The sequence below is a fragment of the Rhinatrema bivittatum genome, chromosome 10 (genome assembly GCF_901001135.1).
Source record: "Rhinatrema bivittatum chromosome 10, aRhiBiv1.1, whole genome shotgun sequence".
In the NCBI taxonomy this organism is placed as follows: Eukaryota; Metazoa; Chordata; class Amphibia; order Gymnophiona; family Rhinatrematidae; genus Rhinatrema; species Rhinatrema bivittatum.
The window spans coordinates 31069358-31088007 of NC_042624.1; positions in this window are offsets into that span (position 1 = coordinate 31069358).

Here is an 18650-nt window from a genome sequence, read left to right on the forward strand (position 1 = left end):
CTCGGTTAGAGCGGACTTTCTCCTCTTTCCTGCACGCCTCCTCCCGCTTCTGTGCTGCCCCTCCGCAGGTTTTATAGTCGGGGGGGTGGTGGGGGACGTCCGACTGACGTCACTAATCAGCGACCCAGCCTGGCGTCTCAGCTGTTGAATTACCAGCACAGCGTCTCGGTTAGAGCGGACTTTCTCCTCTTTCCTGCACGCCTCCTCCCGCTTCTGTGCTGCCCCTCCGCAGGTTTTATAGTCGGGGGGGGTGGTGGGGGACGTCCGACTGACGTCACTAATCAGCGACCCAGCCTGGCGTCTCAGCTGTTGAATTACCGGCACAGCGTCTCGGTTAGAGCGGACTTTCTCCTCTTTCCTGCACGCCTCCTCCCCAGTTTGGGTTTTTTAAATTTAATAGGGGGTTTAATCCTTTGACTTTGCCAATGGTTGTTATATCAGTGTGTCCCCCCAATGGGGTTGGGTGTCAGGATGTTAACCCTCCACCCCACGATCAACTGCATTCAATCTCATCCCAAAGGCTGAGAAGGGACCATGCTCAACTTATAGTTCAAAATTCATGTCTGACACTACACCTGGGCTTAGCCAAATAGGCTGAGATTGATGGTCATCAGTTAGCGCTATAATCAGGCTTTGCTCGTATCAGGGCAATCCTTGCATTGTTTTCCAGTTACTAAGGCAGTTCCCCAATTTACTTAATTTCATTATGATGGAAGAGGTTAAGAAAGAAGAGCTTTCCAAAACATTAACCACTAATGCCTTCCAAAAATGAAATAAAAATCAGAATAGAAAGGTGGAATGCTTGTAATAATGTGGTTGCTGTGGCTGAATTATCCTGAGAAATTGCCAATATTGAGCAGTTGCATTAATTTAAAAGGTAATAAAACAAATGTTATCTTGTATGAGGGAGATTTATAAATTTATTATGGACATAGTTCAAAAAAAAAAAAAAGGAAAGAAGTGAAAGGGAAAACTCACTAAAAGAGGAGCAGCACCCGTGTTCCTGTACCTTGGACCACCACCATACCATCTCTGTGTGAGGAATCACTCTGTGTACCCTGCGCTGCAGGCCACTACCGCATCACCACTACAGAGACGTATTCGGCATTCCCCGCTCTGCGGGCCACTACCGGATCTATACATCTCAGGTATTCCCTCTGGGTATACCCCTCTGCTCAGAACTTTACTTTTACTGCACCTCCCGCTCCGCGGGCTGTGCTTTTCTTCTTTCCTAAATACTCTGTTCCACAGCTGAGACTGCGCCTCCCGAAGGTGAGATTCACAGGGCTCCTCCCTGTGGGCCGGTACAACCTCTCACCTTGGCCCAGGGTTCACACATCTACAAATCATAACACTTATCTCCCTGCTCGGGGGTTTGGGCTAGTGATCCCATTCAAGGATTGCCTTTCATCCCCTGAAACTCTTGATGCTGTCCTGCATGGTCAGCTATGTCTGGTACTTTGGCTCGTAAGGTCTGTCACAGACATTGCTGTTATTGCTGATTATTCTTCAAAGCATTGCTTGGGTTTTTCTGCCCATTTTGCCTATTAGCCAAACATGAGGCACACTTCTGCAGATGCATTCTGCCTTCAGATGCCAGTAGACTACAGTTTCTTTCTGGAACGCTCTCAGGCCCCAGTTAGTATTTCAGTTGTCTTGCAACACCGAAGGAAACTGTGGTCTTCGTCCAAGAGTTCTCTTGTTTACATCTCTAGACTTTTTCCTGTATCCAGGAGGTTCTAGACCTACTGTCATTGTCGGGGTTTACTCATCCAAAACTCTGCTTGTCATGTTTTCCGCGGAGTATGTTTCTTGCTTGTACTCACCACACTCCTCTACGCATGGGGGTTTTGTGTCTCAGTTGTTTCTTTGTAGAACCCAACTCTTTTCCCGCCTAGACCCCTTTGTGGGTCGGCTGCCTCACAGACAAAAGGAAAAGAGGTGGTGCTTTTGGCACTGTGCAGTTTCCCGCTTTGTCCTGCTCAGATAGCCTATAGCTTGGGAATCACCCATGTGTGAGGACTGCCATCCTGCTTATCCTCCGAGAACACCCGTTACAGGTAAGCAACTCTGCTTTCTGTGCTCTGACTTTGAAATCCGCTTTTCTTGTGGCTTATTAAGGAGGGGTAGAGAAACTGGCTGCACCCTCAGTAACAATTTGCTTGCAGCAGGATTTAGTAATTCAGTGGTACATTAACTTTTTATTTTGAATTCCAAACATAATTGTGTATAAAATCACGTTTTAAACAGTTTTAACAATGAAGAAAAATAAACACATCAGATGGCTGAACAAATTGTACAGTACAGGAAATTTTACAGAGTGTATGATGAGGGAATATTAACTGTTAATCCAGAGCAAGAGTAATAAATATATTAACATAGGGATAGAATACTAGCTCGACTTGAAGTCCTCGTCCCCCCAAAGAACACACAACACATTAACTGGGATTTAAATAGGCCGCAGTTTATTAACACGCAAACTAGCCCGAGCCCTTACAAATTGAATTATCAAACAACCTCAACTTACCCCTCCTCCCCTTTCTCCACCACCTTGCCCCCAGTGGTGAAAGAACAAACCCCTCCCCCTTCCGCCTACTCCGCCTAGAACCAGCGAGAGTAAGCTCAAACCGAGAACTTAGCCCCTTAGTTCTTCAGTCTTCCTGTGTAGCAACCCCCCCCAGCTACACGAGGCTTGCACCCCCACCCCCGTAACCCCGCCGCCTTACAAAGTCCTCCCGGGCTCAGGTTTACCGCCACAAAACAAGCTGACCTAAGTCGACTTGTCCCCCCCAAACTGCAGCCAATTACCATTTCCTAATCTCTCTCTCAAGCCCTTCCTGTATTTTTATTAAGATCCATACCCACCTCGGATAAGTGGACCCCATCCCCGCTGAATAACCCCGCTTCCACCTCCCTTGACCAGGGATGCCTAATCCAAAAAACCCCTTCCCACCCCATCCATTTTCCCAGTTGTCCATTCAATTTTTTAACTCCAGACTGCCAAATTACCTCGTCCCTATTCCTCAATCTAATAATATCAGACCATCCAATAAGCACCCGGGACCATCTGATCTTTATCTGCAAGAGGTCTTTCTTCATGTATGTGAGTAACTCCCTGCATGATTTGGACCCTATGTCGTTCCCCCCTAGGTGTATGAGGAGAATGTTTGGCTTGCCCCACATTTCAATCCTCTCAGACAGGAAAGGAAAGAGTTCATCACAACCTATGCCCCTCTTGCTGTACCATGCCAAACGCCAACCCGCCCTCTCCAAATCCAAATGCTCTCCATACAGACGCTTCAGCACTCTTCTTTGCGCCCAATGTATGTATGAATGGCCCACAATCCAGGCACATCCTTCAAAACGCTGTACCACTATGTGCTCTGTAACACAAAATGAATAAAGTTAGCCATCTCCCTACCCCCCTCCCTCATGTACTGTTACCCCATTATTGCCTTATGTACAATCGAAAAGCATTCGACTTCCACCAGCCAATACCTTTTATCCTGGTATCTGATAATCCTGCTTCTGCCGCCGTGGTGGCCGCCCCAATCCGAAAAGAATGTGTACTATAAAACCACTCGTCCCCACCATCTTCTCTGATTATCGCACTCAGTACCTTGGCGGCGATCGATCGCAGATTTTTGGACAGAAACGCGAATCTCAGCTAATCAAGATGGCCTCCATGTGGCGCAAGCGAATATTGCCACGATCAAAGCTATGTTGGAAAAACAAGTGCTCAAATTAGACGACCTTGAAAATAGAGCGAAGAGAGCCAATATAAGGTTAGTTGGTATTCCGGAAAGTATGTCAGAATTTCAACTCCCTAAATTTCTTGAAGGCTGGCTTCCATTGGCGTTGAAGCTTACTGGCCTGTCGGGCATGTTTCGGGTGGAGAGGGTGCACCGCCTAGGCCCTGAGAGAGACGAACCCGCGCGACCATGGGTGGTGATTGCGAAAATCCTAAATTACTCAACATAAGGCCGCGATCATCCGTGCGGTCCAGCAAGGGACTAAACCGATATATGACAACCACCCTGTGCTCATATTTCAAGATTTTTCCTTGGCGGTTTCGCAACAGCAGTGGCCGTTAGCTCCCTATTGTGAACAACTATACAAACGGGGCATCTGGGCGGTGCTCGTATACCCCGCTAAAATGCGAGTCCCGACGGAGCAGGGGGTCCGTTGGTTTTCTGATGTGGACGCCATAAAACAGTATATTGCGTTATTACCCGCACAACTCTCTGGAGATACTTGAAATGGATCCAGGAATGGCAAGAAACTAGCCATGAGGACTATGTTTCATTTTGGAGCGATCAAATGAGAATATTTCACAGTATGCAAAATACACCGGGAGACCCAGTTGGTTTACCAGTTTTCATTATTTGGCACTTGCTGCAGTTTTGACTTTATTCGGATTTATCCCTCGTGTTGATTTAGCATTGGGCCCCCGCTTGCTAAGGACTGGAGATGACCCATTTCAGCTGCTGGGACTAGAACAGTCTCAGACGCTATCACTTGTTTTATCTGGCCGCAGCACGGGGACCGGTAGAGCAGGGGCCTCCCTGGCTTCGGCAGGCATGGGGGGACTTTTACTGCCATTTCTAGCAGGTCTAGCGAGGGGTGGCTAAACATGGCCTGTGCTTCTTTGTTTTTTTCTAGGGTCACAGGAACGAAGTTGTCCATTTATGATGGTTTTCCCTGTTCAACTGCATATCCCTAAGGAAGCTCTGTAGTATGTTAATACCAGGGGTTTTCAGAAGGTGATTTATGTCTTGTTGATATTTAGTAGTGTTGTAATGAAGCGGATGGGGGGGGAGGGGGAGGGGGAGGGACGGGCGTTGTGTCACTGTGATCTATACCAGCCATCCCAGGATGGCGGGGATGGGGAAGGGGTTAAGTTGCAGTAGAAGGGGGGATGGAAGAGGGGGGGGATGGAAGGGGGGGGAAGGGAGGGGGGATGGTGATCTTAAGTACACTGACTTCCGCAAGTATCTTGCCTACGCCTTGTATTTTCCTGTAAATAGTCCTTTGCAGTTTTATTTATTGCTTTAATTCCTCCACCTCCTGCTCTTTGTATACTCCTCCTTGTTCGCCCTCCCTGTTCATTGTAATTTCTGCCTTTTAAAGTTACATTGTAAACCGGTATGATGTATGCATACTAATACCGGTATATAAAAGTTTTTAAATAAATAAATAAATAAATAAATGTCCTGTCTATATGTTTTTACAGTCTACAGCAACCGGGTTTTGTCCGTTGATTGGTTTGTTTTTCAGAGGGGGGGACCCTGCTGGGAGGTCCGCCCCTCTTTCAAGATTAGCCATAACTATCTGTGTTCGTATTGTTTCTGACTGTTATTGAGTACTCGTAATATTTCTCTTTTCTCCTGGAATGTCGGGGGCATTAATTCTCCCATTAAACGTACTAAGATTTTGCAAGCCCTCCAGAAGAAGTCGGCGGCTATAGCTTTCTTACAAGAGACCCATCTCACTGATGTAGAACATGAAAAATTGAAGCAGCACTGGGTGGGGGAAGTCCATTATGCATCTGCAAATTCAAAGTCAGCTGGGGTTGCTATCTTGATTAGACAATCTTTTCCTATAAAGATATTGAAAGAAATTAAAGACCCGGCAGGTAGATATTTAATTCTGGTGGGGGAATACAATCAGGAGCCACTTGTTTTGTGTAATGTGTATGCCCCAAATGTTTATCGAGCCTCCTTTTTCCATGATATTTATGCTTTACTTGTACCCTACATAGAGGATATGATAATTGTGGGGGGACTTTAACGCCGTCAAGGATCCAATATACGATAGGTCCTCCTCGGCAAAGTCCAAAGGTGAGCCTAGTAGGGGGATACAGTATCTTGAGAACTCACTGCATCTGACAGATGTTTGGAGGACGTTACATCCCATGGAGAGCGAATTCACGCACATTTCTAGGGCTCATGGTACCTTTGCCCGGCTAGATTGCATTTTAATGAGCACTAGTTGCTTCTCTAATGTGGTGGAAGCTGGGATCGACGATGTGGTGATTTCGGACCACGCGCCTGTTTGGTTGACATTGACCAACCCCCAAAGACAGTCTGGTACCCTCACTTGGAGGTATCTCTACTTCCTGACGGAGGATGTAACTTTCCAACAATATTTAAAAGATAGGTGGGCCGCTTTTGAATCTGCAAATTCCCAACACAAAACAGACCCCATTCTTTTTTGGAACACGGCCAAGGCAGTACTCAAAGGAGATATAATCTATGTGGCCTACAGGAGAAAATCTTTAGATAAACAACTCATTTTACAGAGTACTCAACTTCACCGAGCCAAGAGGGATTTGATACAGGGTCCTTCTCAGGCGCATAGGGAAAGATCTGTCTTTGCAAACGGCCATCAATACAATAATTCATTAATGAACAAAGAAGAGCCTTCTTTTTTATCAATACAAGCTCTTTAAATTTGGACAAAAATCGGGTAAAATGATGGCGCAGTTAAATCGGCCAGGGGCTCTAGACATCCCGGCCATTAAAAATGCTCAGCACCAGATAGTGACCGAGGTGGATGGTATTAAACAAGCCTTTCACTAGTACTATGCTCAGTTGTATAGGTCGGAGGGATGGGACGCCTCTAAGTGGGAGGAGTTTGGAGAACGGATTCAGCTTCCTTCTCAGACACTGGAATTCAGCCGATATTTAAATGAACCAATTTTCGATGAAGAGGTGTCTCGAGTGATTAGGCAGATGAGAAAATTGAAAGCCCCGGGCCCTGATGGGTATAGTGCAGAATTTTACCAATGCTTGATGGGACCGCTTTCTGGGCTTTTACCTTCAGTTTACAATTCATTAATTGAGCAAGGGTTCTTTCCTATTAGAGGAAATCAAGTTAATATAACTCTTATCCCAAAACCGGGCAAGGACCCCTTGTTGCAAGCATCTTATCGCCCTATCTCGCTGTTGAATGTTGACCATAAAATACTGGCAAAAGTGCTGGCAGAGCGTTTGGGGAATGTAATGCCCTATTTAATAAAGCTGGGACAAGTGGGTTTCGTCAAGAATCGGTACACACTGCGGAATATTAGACAAATAGTAACAGCAATGGCGCTTTGTAATCGGGTGGCAGACCCGTACTTGGTAATCAGTCTGGAACCCGAGAAGGCTTTTGATAGAGTTGAGTGGGACTATATGTTCCACATCCTCCGCTTGATGGGGTTAGCGGGGCCCTCTATCAAGCAGTTGAACTTCTATACCAAGGCCCTCTGGCATGCATACAGATCAATGGAGAGTTGACGGAACCCTTTGCAGTGGAGAGGGGAACTAGACAGGGATGTCCACTCTCCTCACTACTTTTCATACTCACTTTGGAACCCCTCTTATTAGCTATACAAGCGACCCCAACCATTAGGGGCATCCAATTCCAAGAAGGAGGAACACAAGACGTTTTTAAGTATGCGGCCTTTGCGGATGATGTGTTGCTTTTTCTCACATCCCCCCGCACATCGCTGCAAATATTTTTGGAGTTATTTCATCAATATGCAGTCCTCTCCGGCATGCGTATAAATTGGGATAAGTCCGAAGCATTGGCCTATCCTGATTCCTTGAGGGAGCGTTGGGAAGGAGCCTTTCCTTTACGGTGGGCGCCAGGGTTTCTAAAATACTTGGGAATCTACCTCACCACCGATGTATTTAAGATTTATACACTAAACATTCCCCCTCTTTTACAAGCCACTTAGGAAAAACTCCAAGTGTGGCGCAATATACCGCTCTCAGTGGGAGGTCGGATAAATCTATTTAAAATGGTGATATTACCCAAATGGTTATATGTTTTTCAGAATTTTCCTCTGTTGCTACTATCTTGAGATATTAAGCGAATAGACCACCTTATGCACCAATTTATTTGGAAGGGAGGGAAGGCTAGAATACCCTTAGCATGGTTAAAATTACCATGGGTTCACAGGGGTATGGGGATTCCTAACTTTCACAGATATGGACAGGCAGCCAACTTCCATTTGATTAGAGGTTGGTTGCTGGGGACGACCCCTTTTGTAAATATATGAGTGGAGGCTACTTTCACGAGCCCGCTGGCCCTTAGCTATGTCCTTATGAGCAACGGGGACAAGCTCCCCCCACAGCTGGAAAAGCATCCGTTGATACTGCCTATGCGTAAAACCTGGAGGCAGCTTGCCAGCCACTTGGGGCTGCCACCGCAGTGTACCTATTTAACCGCATTGGGAGGGAATCCAGATTTCTCCCTGGGTTCTACAACTACTTACTTTAAAGCGTGGGGACTCAAGGGCATTAAATATATGGGCCATGTGTTGAATGCTGAGGGGAGCTTGCTGTCCTTCGAAACGCTGCAGGAGATTTATGGGCTCCCAGGGACTCATATTTTTGGCTACTTACAACTTGGGCACTATCTAGGCTCTTTGGGTAAGCCGACCCACCATGCGGTAGCGTTTAAAGCACTGGATGGTTTTCTCAAACTTGATGACACAAAAGAGCCCACCCTCTCAATGTATTATAGGCGGTTAGCTCATAGGCGTTTTTTGGACTCCTACCAAGCATCGGTGGAACGCTGGAATCGCGACGGGTGTTTCTGGCTGCCGCGTATTTTCTCTTACAGTGTACGGTCCTCCCTATTACTAGTAATATGTACCTCAGAGAGATGCATTTAAAAGTTTTGCATAGAGCATATATTTCTCCCCAAATTGCATTTAAAGCGGGTATAGCGGCTACTGACAAATGTGTCTGCTGTGGGAAAGGGACAGGGACCTTATCACATGTGTTTTGGGACTGTCCACATATTAAAAGATTCTGGGGCCGCATTGTTGGGTATTTAGCTGAACTACTGGGTATTCATTTACCCATTTCTCCGTATATGTGGTTGTTTCACTGTATTACTCAATATTTGGTGCTACAGTATGGTTCGAGAGTTTTGTTAAAAAAAGCTGGTCTAATGGGGAAAAAAGTCATTCTCCTCCAGTGTTTTGGACTTGGAGAATCCACTTCCATCGCTTAATGCAGCTGGAAAATGGGGCTTCTCGAGACTTGCCGAAACATCGTTGCTCCTTTCTTCAGACATGGGAACTTTATATACAATGCCTACACCACCGGGCCAGGAGTTTGGTATTGAATAGTTGAGATTCTATCTTCTGGGCACTACCCGTTAATGCAGAATACAGGGCAGTAGGTCACTGGGGGGTGGGAGGGGGGTTAGGGGGGACCCGTTGCATGATTGGCTCAGATCCAATCATGGTTTGAGTAAAGCCGGGTGAGCACAAGAACCAGGCACACCTGTCTTTACGAGTGGCTGGGCTCGCCATACCAACAGGTAATTGTGGGTGAACGTTGTTATTATTGTTAGCTAAACCAATAAGTGTTTCCCTATTGTACAGTCATGGTATCTGTATTTAATGTTTTATACATACCAGTTGTTTCATGGTTACCATGCTCCATGATGCTATGGCTTTTGTTTATGGTTTCACTGAATAAAAATATTGAACATAAAATGGGGAAGTATAGCTTGCAAGGCACCGCAACAAAAGTGTAGCACTTCTGTTGCAGCGTCTCTCGTCCCCCAGCTCCCTCAGCCATAGCCCAAAAACCCTGTCACTGAGGGCTTCAGGGTTCTCAGGAGCTCCAGTGCTCAATGGTCTCGAGGGTGACTAAGGCACTCAATGGCGATCCCAGTGCCTCGATGGTACTTGACATTGTTAAGAACAGCAACAAATGACATTGCTAGCCAATATGCCCAATTGCTTCCATGGCAGCCCTGCACCATGATGGCATCAAGGGCAGCCATGGCATCAAGGCAGCTCCACACTGACGGCATCGAGGGTGGCCACACATTCACCGCAACGGCATCGAGGGCAGCCATGCATGCACCTCGATCGCATCAAGGGTGTCGATGGCATTGAGAGCAGCTCAGATGGTGTCAAGGGGGACATGGCGCTCGATGGCAATCCTGGTCCCTGACACTAGAGGTTGGTGCCGCTACTCTGTCATATTGAGGCCCAAAGTGCTTGCTGATGCTAAGGTAGATGCAATTCCTCCAGTGCATTGAGACTCTACAGCGTCCACAGATGTCTACGGCACAGAAGGCCCAGCCAGCGTGCTTGAAGTGTGCATGACATTTGATGGAGCCCACGTGGCCCTTACAGCATCAAGGGCACCCCGGTACCTCAACGGTATCAAGGGTAACCATGGCGCTCAGTGGCAGTCCTGGTCCCCGAAGCAGTCCTGACATCGACACGTCAGATCATTGGTGCACTGGTCACCTGTTACTGGACATGGCACCGAAGGTGTAGCAGCAAGCTGTTGGCCCAGGCTCCTGCTCACCCCTTTCACAAGGAGACTGCACTGCCATTACAGGCAAGCAGGAGGGGAGGCTATGTCATCCAGGGCTCCTGCCCATGGAGACTAGATCCTTTGAATGTGGAGAGGATGAGCTCTTCCCCTCCTCAGAAACAGTGTGGTCCTCGATCTCTTCACTGTCCTAATCTCCATCGATGCCAATCAATCAGTGAAATGACATGGAACTCCTGCCTCAGTAGAACTCAGGCGAGTCCCCAGGCTCAGCGGCCTACACAGATCACCCATGGACTACATTCTGTCAGTCCTGCCAGCACCTGACAAAGGTAGAAAAACAGACAGAGCAAGAAGAGGGCACAGATACTAAACTGTAGGTGCGGTATTAATAAATGATAGTATTAGACTCTTCCAGGCTGCACAGCAACTAAGACTTGCCATGCGTCCGGCAGACAGTGGAAAGAAGAAGAAAAAAGGAAAAGAAAAAAGAAATAAAACTACCGTAAGGTAGAAAAAAAAATCAATTACAAAAATTGAGGAGAGAGCAAAGCTGAATACTGTGACACACACGGCTCCTGTGATACACTGCTCTGCGGAAAAAAGATACTGAGGAACTCTGCCAAGGGGACAGGGTGATAACTACAGCTGCACATGCTCAGTAGGGCATGTTTACAAGTTCTAGAATCTTTGAGATCAAAGTTCCAGACCGGGCTCCATCCGATGTCATCCATGTTTGCACTCAGAGAAAAAAAAATCTCTGTAGCTACCATCATCTCTTTTTATTTAAACAGTTAGCTTGTTGCTAGTTTTGGCATGTACAGAAAACTCTCATTGAAATGTACTCGGTCTTCTAGTTTTCAGTAGAAAGGTACATGAGTGTGTACACAAGAAAATATTACTACATCTACACATTTGAAAATTTCCACAATACTGTAATTTGTGTACTGGATTATCAGAGCCATTCTCTAAAGAATTACTATTGATTTATTAGCTACGATAGAGTCCTAAGGCATGAAACATTCTGAATAACTTTTTCAGAGGATCCCAGAAAAATCATTGAATTGTTATATCCTTTTGCTATTGTTTCCTCCTTTCTAACTTAGAAAAAACTGTCAGCCTTCCAATTAGTCAGCCTTAACCATGAGCTCTTGTTAGTTACCATGTAAAATGTGTTCATTCTGATATACAATGGCGCCACCATGTTATACTGGAGAAAATTACTTTCCGGCTATCTAACCATACTTCCAGTTTCTCAACAACTGGGAACTCTAGGCTATTTATTATTGCTAAGTGAATTATTGCTCTACCAGAATAATATATTTGTGATGGCTAAAACTTCGTTCCTCTTACAGGAACATGGACTGCTTCTATGGTGCACATGAAAAGTTCAATTATAAAACTGGGACACAGAACTAAAAGATAAAACAAACTGTAGGCCATACCTGTTATAATGGACTAAATCAATTTGTGAATAGCTTTTGAGAGTTATGATCCCGTCATCATCCTGCACTGACATGATGGTGGGTGTAGCTCTCAAAAGCTGGTCACAAATGTTTTTGTCTAATAAAAATATATCTACAACTTAGTTCTACATATCCAAATGGGGACACACAAACTACACTACTCAAAAAAAGAGACAAAAATTAATGATAACCTCAAGGCGGTGGAGTAGAACAATGAATTGGATCCTGCATTCTGACTGGATGAGACAATATTTTAAGAAAATATATATTAACTGCAAAACGATGTTGGTGAGAGTTTGGCTTCAGCTCGTTTTTGAAGAGGACAACATACACAGTGGACTGGATTTATTGTTTGTCTGTAATAAAAGCATGGTTTAATTAACATATCAGGGTATTTCTTTGAAATTAACTATACACCTTGCTGCTGTAATGTTTTCACTTGGACATTAACTAATCTAAACCTGAAGGAAGAAAAACTCCTTGAATTCACCAAAACTTGCTCCAGTGAAGTCCTAGAAAAAACCCTACCGGAAGCCCTAAAACAACTGGATACCTCCAATACCATTACTGCAGTTAATTCATGGAGCACAATCAACACGAAGATTGCAAAAAATATATGCCCAACCATCAAAAAGAAATAAGTACCTCAGCAAAACACAAAGCACCCTGGTATAACCAGGATCTAAAAAACATAAAACCCTGGTTAAGGCAAGCTGAAAAAGCCTGGAGAAGAAACCCTACAAACCAACTACGTGACCGATACAGAACACTGCTCTACATATATACAACAGACAAAGCCAAACGGAACTTCTACTCCAAAAGAATTCACGACTACAAATACAACCCAAGAGTCCTATTTGATTATGTCACACAACTGACCCACCCCACAAACGCACCTCAAACAGATACCCCAATATCCAATCTTAATTTTGCCCAATACCTTAAAGACAAACATCCGAACTAAGTTCAAATAGCCCACCTATCAACCCTGAACCCCCTACTCCATCATCCCTTACTATACCCAAGTGGTCACAATTTGAGACCGTTGCCTCCACTGAGGTGGAAACTATTATCCAGAAGATAAACCCAGCAGCACACCCACTCGACCCTATTCCAACGAAAACTCTCAAACTAATCCCCAACTGCCTAGCAAGACCCATTGCTGACATCAACCTTTCCCTCGAACAAGGTCTCCTCCCGGATTCCCTAAAAAGCGCCGTGGTAAAACCTATTCTAAAGAAACCTCAACTGGATCCGACCATCCTGTCCAACTACTGACCCATCTCTAATCTGCCTTTCCTGGCCAAGGTCATCGAGAAAATAGTTAACTATCAACTCTCAGAATTTCTGGAAAACCAAAATATACTTGTTCCTGCCCAACATGGTTTCAAGAAATTTCACAGCACCGAATAACTACTACTCACCCTCACAGATACAATACTTCGAGGGTTTGACAAAGGGGTAGATTTTCAAAGGGATACGCACGTACCCCCCGAAAACCTACCCCAAACCCCCCCTGCGCGTGCCGCTGAGCCTATGCAAAATAGGCTTGGCGCGCGCAGGGGGGGTTTATTGGACTACCTCGAAGATCACAAAATCCTGTTTCCTGCTCAATATGGCTTCCGAAAATCATTAAGTACTGAATCACTACTCATATCCCTGACAGATTACCTCATCATGGGCCTCGATAAAGGTCATGCCTACTTACTGATCCTCCTGGACCTCTCGGCAGCATTTGATACGGTTAACCACTCCATCCTCCTAAATCAGTTAGCTAACATCGGCATAACAGGTACGGCACTGGCCTGGTTCAAAACATTCCCTAGGAACAGAGGCTACAAGGTCAAAATACACAACAAAGAATCTCAGCGTTATCCTTCCTCTCTAGGAGTTCCGCAGGGCTCTTCCCTTTCACCCACGCTCTTTAACATTTACCTTCTCCCTCTCTGCCAGTTGTTAACCAAACTGAATCTAAAACACTTTCTATACGCCGATGATGTCCAGATCGTCATTCTCCTTAAATAATCCTTCACAAAAACTCTAGAATTCTGGGAAAAGTGCCTTCTAGAAATCAACGGCCTCCTCTCCAGTCTAAACTTAATCCTAAACTCTTCAAAAAGCGAACTCCTTCTCATATCCCCGGAAAACAGTAACATCACTACAAATCCACCAGCCAACTTACAAACATCTCAAGTAAGAGACCTAGGAGCTCTCATTGATAATCGGTTAAACCTAAAATCATTTATTAACCAAACCACCAAGGACTGCTTTCATATCCTAAAAAGAATAAAACCTCTTTTCCACTCGCACGACTACAGAACTGTCCTGCAAGCAATAATCTTCTCTACGTTAGATTATTGCAACTATATTATTAGGTCTTCCCTCATCTCACACTAAACCTCTTCAGATGGTTCAAAACATGGCAGCCAGAATATTGACAAACACAAGGAGAAGAGATCACATATCTCCAATTCTTAAAGACTTACATTGGCTGCCAATTCACTATAGAATCATATATAAGTCCATTACCTCTATCTACAAAGCTATCCATCAACACTCTCCGCTTAACCTGCAAATCCCATTCAGAAAACATACCTCCTCCAGACCCATCAGAGAGTCCTATAGAGAATCTCTACAGGTACCACACCCCAAAACCTCTCAGCATATACCTTTCAGAGACAGGGCATTCTCCACAGCAGGACCACCTCTATGGAACTCCATTCCACCGGATCTGCGACAGGAACCCTGCCTTCCAACATTCAGGAAAAGACTCAAAACGTGGTTATTTAAGAAAGTCTTTCCAGACCCCAACTGAACCTTAACTCACCTTCAGACCATACCTTAACATGATAAGCAATTTCATTGCGAAACTCCATTACTTAGTAAATACCATAAATTTGTAAATCTGTTCTGTTAATTTCCTATCGACTTTTAGACGTTTAGAAAGTGCCAATAAATCTGACCAAGTACTAGATGTTATATTTAATGTAGAGTTGGAAAATAATGACGGAGTATTGAGTAGATTGGTTACATGCTCGTGAGAATAGCTGAAAGCGCTGCGCCAGGAATGGGACATCCCTGCACTATGAAATAAACAACAAAAATTAGGGATATAACTAGTATATACTCTAAATAAAAATTAACTATACACAATACAAATACAAGTTGAATAATTTTACCACATGTCAAACAGATCATGTGATTTACATCATAAGATGTCCATGTAATAAAATCTACGTGGGACAGACAACGAGATCATTCAAATTAAGAATAGGTGAACACAAGAGCTGTTTGAAGAATAAGAAAATATCTGCTCCAATAGTAGCGCATTGTATTCAGGAAAATCATGATGTCAAGGAACTGAAATGGTTTGTTTTAGAGCATATCAGATGTGACTCAAGAGGGGGCGATAGAGACAATTATATAAAAAAGAGCAAGAATGGATTTTTAAATTAAAATCTGAAGAACCTGTCGGTTTGAATTCCAAAATTGAGTGGAATAGCCTCATTCATTGAAATATTTCATTCACAAATCAAGTGCAAATAATGTCAATTTATTCACAATTTTCATTAAGAGAGAAAATATATGACATTTAACAACAGAGGTCAGTATCAAGATCTCCATTGACAAGTAGTAAAGGTTACATTGCCATAGTACTTATGGCAACTTCAGTATAGCATGATGTCATCACGTTGCTAACATCTATTCGTGAGCACCTATTGGTGACTTTTAAGCCAATCAGCTGTTTAAAACTAGCGCGGCCATTTTCTGAAAACAATTTCAGTCTGAACCCGACCACGGCGGCGGTGAGCAGACCCTCAGGGTCCAAGTTACGGCAGAGCAGAGTGATGTAAAATCTCAAATGCATGAGATCATCAAGAATTCAGATAAGTGTTCTGCCGTTTTCTACGGGATTCTAAATTACATGAGAGACGAGGTGATTCATACAGTTCGTCCGATTTTCAAAACATGAGACTGAAATGTGATTGTTGAAGTCTGCATCACAAGCCTGGCTGCAGAGAGTTTTATATTGTTCTTGAGATACTATGCCACTGGATTAGTTTGGTAAAAACTCCACCAGTCAACACTGTGCTTCATTCACATTAAGATATTGCATTTCAACAAAATGTTACACAGTTGCTGAAGAGTAACAAAATGCAATTCCTTTGAGATGATTGGGTCCAATTAAGCAGCACAGCTGTTTGTTTAACTTTGCGAACAATTGGTCATTTAATGTCTTTAAATCAGTTACAACAAGCCACAAAAACAATTGCTTCATGATTATCATTTAAGAAACCCTAGTAATATTGTAACATCATTTTCACATACAGCTAGTATTGTAGCATTATTAAAAACTCAATTTAGTAGCAAATAAATTAAGTTTGATCCTAACGATTTTCAGAACAGCAAATAAATTGAAGTTTACAGTGTTGTTAAATAACTGCCCATGGATATGTATCCAATTTTTAAAAATTCAAAATTAAAATTAAAAATTAAAAACAAATTAAAATGAAAGTTTGTAATAAAAGTTAAATTATATACAGTGAAACAATTTTATTTAAAACCAAAATTAGAGAATATAAGACCGATGATTGGACCCATTGGCCACATGAAGTTTCTGTTAATTCAGATCTCTTGCCAACACTGAGGTCTTATTTCTATATAGAAATTATTGCTATAACACTCAATCATTAATCACAGAGATTATTCTCATTCACTTACTCATTTTGCAGTCCATATTAACACACAGTATCACAATTATTAATTGTAAAGGGAGAGAAGAGTGGAGGCAGCTGCAAAGGTAAAGATGCCGGTAAAAAGAGTGATTCCTAATACAACAGGTATATACTGCAAGCACAAATAGCCTTATGAGAACACAGAGCAGCAGAATGAATTACTGTAGAAGGGAGGCGGCGTCCAAGATAAGCAGGAGGACAGAGATGCAAGTGAAAGGAGCAATAATCAGTACTAGAACAGGTAGCTAGCCATCAGTAGCACCCTTACCCGCAGCAGCCCAGGCGCCGACCGTGAGGCTCCTCTCCGCCCGCCGGCCCAAACTCCACCCACCGACCGGAACGCACCGCCAATGTCGACCTGCCGCGTCCCGCCCATCAGCCAGGACAGCCAACCAGCAGCCGCCCCAGCCGGCCTTTAAATCGCACCGCTCTCCGGCGCCGCGCGCACGAAGGAGCACGACAAAGGGGCCCGCCCCTTCGTGCAGCCCCTGAAGAAAGCCTGCACGAGCCCATCTCGCCTGACACAGTAAATCCCTCAAGGAAGTAATCCTTTTCACCCGACTGTTACCTTTTAACCTTTCGCCTGAAGACTGGTCCAGGCGGCTACGTGCTACTTCACGGCCACTTACTACAACACCCAACAAACCTCCTGCTACCAATTGCTCTCAGCTTAATCTTGGCCTACGACTCAGTCAACTCCCGCTTAAACAACTCCAATATGAGAGTCCAAGGTAACTCTTAAATTTGTGGAAAAAGGGACCGCAGATATATTTGTTTTTGACTGATGCCGCATACAAAGAGGAAGGGGAGAGTTAGAGGGGAACCCCCGACCCCAATTACTCCCATCCCACCTCAGCCTACTATAGGTTCGTTTTTCACACGAACTGGTACATTGACTCCGGGAGGGCTTCCAGATATGGGATTAAGTGTTGAGCAATCACATATCCCATTGGACTTTAACATCACTTTAAGCCCAGGAGAGCCTGAGGCTCCTATGCCACCGACCCTTGCTCATTCTTCAGTTTTGGTAGAGCAAAATCAACCAAAGTTGTTAGAGGAAGCTGCTACTTTCGGAGGAAATCTGGAGAAATTAGGGGCAAGGCCTAAAATTAGAGGGAATTCCAATGGAAAAGATGAATTCCCTCTAACATCTACACCATCGGGACATGAGGGGAGAACAGTGACCTCAAATGAGAGGAATGAAACATGTTCTCCTGGAACAGTGAATTTGCCTAATAACTCAAAGGTGTCCCAATCACAGCCTATAACCTTAGAAAATGTCTGGTCTACTTTAACCGATTTGAAATCAGTGATTTTGTCTTTGAATAATATAGTAGTTGACATACAGAATCGGATAATGAAAGTTGAACCAGAAATGTCTTTACATGGAGAAAAGATTGTAAGAGTTGAAAATCGATGTGAGCAAATTCAAAAGGTCCAAACGGGGTTGATCCAGGGGGAATTGGTAAACAACAAGAAAATTGAGATGATTGAAAATACAATCAGATATAACAACTTAAGAGTTCTCAATTTCCCCAATATTAAACTCATATCACCATATGAACAGTATAAAAAATTTATGATGGAAAATCTAATGCTTGATATTGCTGAGCTACCATCCATAGAAAAAATTTTCTTTATCTCATTGGGAAAAAGGAAGAATGAAACATTGGAAGTAGCTCAGCAAAATATAAGAGCACAAAATGATATAAATAACCTTACTGCTTTCTTAGAACAATCTATGACAGAGCAGGTAGAATTTAGAGGGACCCTATGTGTGAAATTTATAAATAGCTCAGAGAGGGATAAGATACTAAGATTGTCCTTAAAAAATAGAGACAAAACCTTCCTGGGTCAAAAGGTTTGGACCTTCCCCGACATCACGAGAAATACCCAAATTCGTAGAAGGAACTTCCTTCAGATGAATCAGGAATTAAGATCTATAGGTGCACAGAGTACAATATATTACCCATGTAAATGTGTTGTGAAACACCAGCAACAAAGGTATGTGTTTTTAGACCCAATTGAGTTAAGGAAATTTCTTGATGCCAAATTACCTGCACTGATTCCAAGTCTCAGAAATGAAAGTGTTGTACCACATATTTCCTAGTTCTATTTCCTTAAATTTGCTCGTAAATGTGTTATCTTGGGCT